The 6,000-nt window shown below is 29.7% G+C and overlaps 1 long non-coding RNA gene across 1 annotated transcript; it reads left to right on the top strand.

The window, feature by feature from the left end:
* Positions 1-1,593: 1,593 nt before the first annotated feature.
* On the top strand, positions 1,594-4,395 carry LOC107921244 (uncharacterized). Its single transcript, XR_001690994.2, has 3 exons — positions 1,594-1,922; positions 3,314-3,593; positions 4,080-4,395. It is a non-coding gene; the product is annotated as an uncharacterized lncRNA (long non-coding RNA).
* Positions 4,396-6,000: the final 1,605 nt, after the last annotated feature.

Raw genomic sequence — 6,000 nt, forward strand, 5'->3', positions numbered from 1 at the left:
GTTGTCCGATTGAGACGATTTTTTTATTTCGAATAACTTTTCGAGATCTACGCGCTGACAAACTGCTTAGAGATGAATAGGGACTAATTTGTAAAGTATAATTTGTTAGTTACGAGTATAGGGACTAAAGTGTAATTATTTCAAAATTAGCATGAAATTTTTGTATTTAAGAATATTTGAAAGTTATGGAAGGACGAATTTGAATTTGAATTGAAAAACGAAGCTTAGATTTTAATATGACTATTTAGGTTTTAGGGACTAAATTGAATAAAATGGAAAATTTTAGGGAACTTCTCAAAAGTGGAATGAGCTGACTTATACCTATAACAGGATGATATAAGACAATTCTGTAAAAAAATATCCGGTGTTTACTTCAAATAAATAAGAAAAATAATGATTTGAATGTTTCAAAATTCAATTTTAAACCGAAAAAATCAAAATTTAGGGGCAAAAAAGGATCTTTTTCGACAAAAACTGCGGCAAACCGCCTTCGACGTTTGTCAGCGCGTAGATCTCGAAAAGTTATTCGAAATAAAAAAATCGTCTCAATCGAACAACCGAGCGAAAAGTTATGGCCTTTCAAAGTTTTCCAAGCTTAAAAACATAAATTGTTCATTGCGCTGACGTGGACGCGATGTCTTGACACGTACCCTAACATCGCGCTGACGTGGACGCGATTTCGCGAAAAATGGCACATTCCGGTAAATAATAAAAAAATCGGCTCATTTCGGTAAATTTTGAAAAAAATGGCTTTTATTGGTAAATTACCCTAAAGGGGGGTGCCGCCTATGGCAGTGGCACCTTTGGTGCCGCCTCTGCCACTGGCACCATTGGTGTCGCCTGTAGCAATCCCTCCACTACTTTTTGTACCATTTTGGTACATAATAAATTGCTTGTAATATTTTGGTATTTTTTTAAATTTTTTTTGTATTATTTAGGTAAAAAACCCTAATTTCTTCAATAGTAATAATTAAGTTTTAAATAATAAACATATTTAAATATTATACATATGTGTATTAAATAAATTACATTTAAGTAATAAAATAATAGATAAACAATGAGGATACATGTTTTGGTGCAGTGTGTGTATAAATTTAGCCTTCGTACAAATCTTTATGCATGGGTCTTCTTAAATTTAAACATTGTATGTACATTTATGTAATCATTTTATAATATCATACTTATAAATATTTATATCAATTACTTTTATACATAACTTATTTAATATCAATAGAAATGTGTATAAATTAAATATTTGAATAATCACCCTAAATATAATATTAAATTGCAAAAATTGAATACAATTACATATCATATATATATACACACAAAACTTAAACCTAATTACAAAAAAGATAATCATTATTTGAATTATTTTAACATTGTATTGTCTAAATTTTATATTTTATATTTTATATAATGTTTTAATTTATTTAAGCATTATTTTGGTTGACATTAAATAATTTTTTAATATAAAACTTACTATTAATTTTTAACTTAAATTTTATATAAATTTATTTATTTTGTAATTTATACATGTTATTAGTTACAAACAAACATTTAATACTATTTGAATCTTACACCATATTTGGTTGGGTGTAATGGCCTAATACGGGTCTATTACATTACGGACGGAATCCCCAAAATCCACCGATTTCTATTCCCTTCCTTTTAGTCAGTTTAGGTCCTGCTTTAGTTTTATGCCCTGTTTTACCCTCCCAATTCACGCTTCTGTTTTACCCAAAATCCACCGTTTCTTCCTTCTAGCTTTCTTCTCCACTCTCCTCGCCGTCTTCTCCTTCTCTTTTTTTACCTCTCTTTAGCGTCACAATTGGACTTAGAACACCGATCAGAAAGCAGCCTCCATCTCACGTTTTCCGTTCCTCTCCATCAGTGAAATTGTGTTGTGTCCATTGGAACCGGTAAGGAAGATACAACTTTATTATTATTATTGAACATACATATCTTAGGATTCTTTTGTGTTTAAGCTGTCTTGCAATGACAAATTTTGCAGTGGCATATATGTTTGATGATTCGATGTCTGAATTTTCATGCAAAAAGAAAATATTTTTGTTTGCTAAGAAATCGACAAAAAAAATGGGGTTTCTGCAGATTTGCTCTCTCTCTAATATTTTTTCAACAAGTTAACTAAATATAGAAATTGGGTTTTGTCCACGCAGAAAACCTACTAATATTGTGGATTGGGTTCTGCAAGTTATTAACTTTGACTTATAATTTGTTTTTGTTTGAAGTTATAGAATTTTAATGGAGTAATGACTTCGGATTGTTTTCTAACCTTGCGATGACCACATTTTGTTTTAGAAGGGGTTTCTGTTTGAAATTAAAATGAGAAACTGGATTTGGGTATTTCGATTTTTATCACATCATGTTAAATTTGAAGTTTTCTTTTTCTATTTTCTTTTTGATTTCTGTAATTTGCTAAATTGTGGATTTGATTGTTTGGCTGTAATGTGGTTTAGCAGAAGATTCACAATTGGTTTCTCTAGAATGTTTTGATCTATCATTTACTGGTATAGAAGAGTTGCCAATGGAGTTGAAATCCTGGACAAAGCTAAAAATGTTGGACTTGAGTTGTACGGACAATATCAGAAAAATCCCACAACATTTGATATGTAGTTTTTCCAAGTTGCAAATATTCAGAATGTGGTTCAGAATGTATCTGATAGATTATCCTAACGAAGACAATGTTTTAAAAAGGGGTAATGAAAAACTTATAGCTTGGAAGGTTTGTAACATTTGAATATATTAAGGATACAGATAAAAAGCATGTTTTGTTTAGAAAGATTCCTAAGCTTTAACTTGTTTCGATGTTGCACCGAAGCACTAAAACTTAGTGATTTTAGAGAATCCAATGTGTTCAATGTTTTATGCTTAGAAAATTTGGAACGTCTAAAGAAAAAAGGGTTGCTTTCTGTCGCAATGATGAGTCTCTGTCTCGCCAATGATTTTGAAATGCTGAGCAATGCAATGAAGTTCAAATCATGGTGAACAATTGTTGATTGTTCTAGTAATAAGTTATCCGTATCACACTGGTATGTAGATAGATGAGATATGACTGGTTATGCTAGACTGGATCAATGCAATTATGATATATGTCCTGTTTTTACTTTTTACACTCAATTTGCAGGCTAACTAGTTACTGAAATGTATGATAAGTCTGTCATAATTCTTGTTGGGTTGCAATATGATGAGCATCAATTAATTTACAATCACTTGCATGAATCGTGAAGTTGACATGTCTGAAATGATGGCATGCTGAAAGTTTTACAGTAATTAGTTTCTTTTGTGACAGGAGAGTGAAGCTGCTATCTTTAGAAGGATGCTCGTTGTTGACAACTGAAGGTCTGGAAGCGGTGATTCTTTCATGGCAGGACCTTGAAAATCTTATAGTGGTATCATGCAAGAACATAAATGAAAGCGACATATCTCCTGCACTTGCAACTTTGTTCTCCATTCTGAAAGAGTTGTTTCTTCAGCTGCATTTGGATCCTGCTAGTAGCAATACTTTGCCTACAAGTGGTAATGGGTCCATCACTCAAAGCATGAAAGTCACTAATAGCCAACATGGGAAGGTATGTACCGAGTTTGAGTAGATGATTATATATGTATATATATAGTATTGGTTAAGTTGCTCTATGATATTGTTAGTGGTGCTCTCTGTTCCTCTAACTGGCATGTTGTGGCAGCAGCTTTTTATGATTGTTTCATCATATAAAAGCAATTTTTAAACTTTTGAACATAGGGATTAAGCACTTGGCAGAATCAAAGTGATACTTTGACTAAGCATTTTTTTTGCACTATAGTTAGTTTATCAATGCTTACTTGGCCTTCTTTTTTACTTTTTAACTTTAGTAAGTATTTGTCTTAGATTTATCCTGTATCAATGGAACAATGCTTGCATGTCCATGTTTTATCCTTTAGAAGAAAAGGGTGGTTTAGGCTAACTTTGTTTGGGAAATATGCCATGATTATTTTCATAATGTTAGTCTCTCGATGGTATCCATCTTTCAAGGGTCTTTTAGAGGCTTAGTTACTCTTTTATCTATTTTAACTTTCAGAAATCGTTGGTCATGCGCATAAGGATAGCTTACAAGATAAACAACAAAGATGTTGTAGAAGAGGGGCAAGTCAGCAATTTCCCTCGCGATTTGTGAGGATGATTGATCCAGAGATGCTGAAGATATTCACGTACCACCTTTCCTTTTTCTTTTAACTCTCAGAAACTTCATCTCACAACTTGTAGTGATATAGACTGGTAATGCAATCGTTTTGTTTCAAATCTTGTAACCGTGGGGGAACATAAGATTTTGTTGGGGTTTGTGTTGTGTTGTGTTGATTCCTCAAAATTTTTCTCATCTTAGGTGATTTTATGTATATTATCATCTTCATTATAATTTCACTTGTCATCCAAGTATTAGTGTGTTTTTTGTTTTGGTCATTCAATTCTAAAATTTTCAATTTTGCCACCAATGTTATTCACATTGAATTTTTGTTGTCACTCTTCTGTCGAATTGTGCTTTTTTTTTTTGCATAATAATAAAATTAGCTCTCAACATTTACGTATTTTATCAATTTGGTTACGGTTCTTGTTAAAGGGAGGTTGGTCTCGAATCTTTAACGAAAGATATTATCTCGTTCAGGGGTTTTTATCTCCCTTAGGGAGTACTTTAGTTGATGTAGATACGACTTGTAAGCTTATAGAAGAGGTATCAATATTTGTTAGAAATATGAAAAATGCATCTGTTAGGAATTAAACCATCAACCATTGGCATCACTTGCTAGCCTAGCTTCCATGATTGTCATTTTTTTACTCTTCATCTCTTTGCTTATTTCTTCAATTTCTTCCAAAATTTCCACCAATGTTGAGATTTTGTTAAAATCTTCATGTAAGCAATTTCTTAAGCTCATTTTCTCCATAAATTTCATCACTACAACCTAAGGTTTATGAAGCTTTTGTGAGAGAAGACAAACTAGTGTGAGAAAGCTTCAACAATAGTAAAAAATGGTTTACTACACCTCCATTAGTTTAATATTTGTTGAGCAATGTCATGAAAAAGCTTAAAAAGTATATGTTAATATTGGATATTTTCTTTTTATTGTATGAAAATGGGGAAATGTTGGTTCATATATTTAATAATAATTATTTTAAAAATTATATTTTATAGTATTATATATTACGATTTTAGTAAATTCATATAAGAATATTTATTATTAAGAATTTTATTAAATTATATATTTTTATTAAAATATATTTAATATATTTTTATTAAATTATATTTAATAATAATTATTTTAAATTATATTTTATAGTATTATATATTATGATTTTAGTAAATTCATATATTTTAATTAAATTATATTTAATAATAATTATGTTAAAATATGATTAAATTATTTATTATTTATATTAATAATCTTATTAAAATTTAATAATAATAATCATCTACCTAAAAAAAATTCTGCTAAGGGTATTCTAGTCATTTTAGTTTTTTCCTTATGCTATTACACCTCTATTCCATTCAACCAAACACAAGAATACCATTATGCCTCTATTCCATTTCATTCAACCAAACAAAAGAATTACCTATTACGCCTCTATTCCATTACGCATCTATTCCATTACACCTCTATTCCATTACAACGAACCAAACGTGCTGTTAGTGTTTTTTAAAATTTTACATGAAGATTATTCCTAACTTTTATTGTAAATAAAACTATGATTATAGTTTTAATCATAGTTTTGTCTCACATTAAATCATTTTGTTTAATATATGTTTATATTTTTATTAATGAAATATATTTTAATTAACACATGATTATTATGTGTAAAATAGTTTTTAATACTATTTAAATTTCAATATTTTTCCCCCAAAATTTATACATATATATTCAAAAAATTACAAACATTATATTCTAAATAATATATATAGTAAATATATGCTTCGCACGATAAATAAAACTAATATCATATAAAGGAAG

Source organism: Gossypium hirsutum, chromosome D01 (genome assembly GCF_007990345.1).
Source record: "Gossypium hirsutum isolate 1008001.06 chromosome D01, Gossypium_hirsutum_v2.1, whole genome shotgun sequence".
NCBI lineage: Eukaryota > Viridiplantae > Streptophyta > Magnoliopsida > Malvales > Malvaceae > Gossypium > Gossypium hirsutum.